At 52.4% G+C, this 317-nt stretch overlaps 1 protein-coding gene across 1 annotated transcript in view; it reads right to left on the minus strand.

The window, feature by feature from the left end:
* The window catches only part of LOC119593779, a gene marked incomplete in the record, with an annotated part of 15242 nt that overhangs the window by 9932 nt on the left and 4993 nt on the right, over positions 1-317 (minus strand).

Here is a 317-nt window from a genome sequence, read left to right on the forward strand (position 1 = left end):
GTGACAACCTCTTCAGGTCCAAAGGGCAACGGGGAGGCGTCAGCTATTACACGTGATTGACAGGTGACAGGGTGACAAGTGTCTGGCCGCGGGAGTGACACGGCAGGTGAGATCAATTAACGAAGGCCAAGTCCAGGTCAGTATTTACGAAGTGCGAAGTTACGGTGACAAAATGTTTCTTAAGCGGTGAATAGTTGTCAGGTAGTTGTGGTTGTTGCGGTAGGTTACTGGGGACACGGGTGTGGTGCGGTTACGCGGGTATTCGGGTATGAATGGGCAAGACGATTCTGCTCACGGTGGGGCAGTTAAGTGAATCC

This window comes from Penaeus monodon, chromosome 32 (genome assembly GCF_015228065.2).
Source record: "Penaeus monodon isolate SGIC_2016 chromosome 32, NSTDA_Pmon_1, whole genome shotgun sequence".
In the NCBI taxonomy this organism is placed as follows: domain Eukaryota; kingdom Metazoa; phylum Arthropoda; class Malacostraca; order Decapoda; family Penaeidae; genus Penaeus; species Penaeus monodon.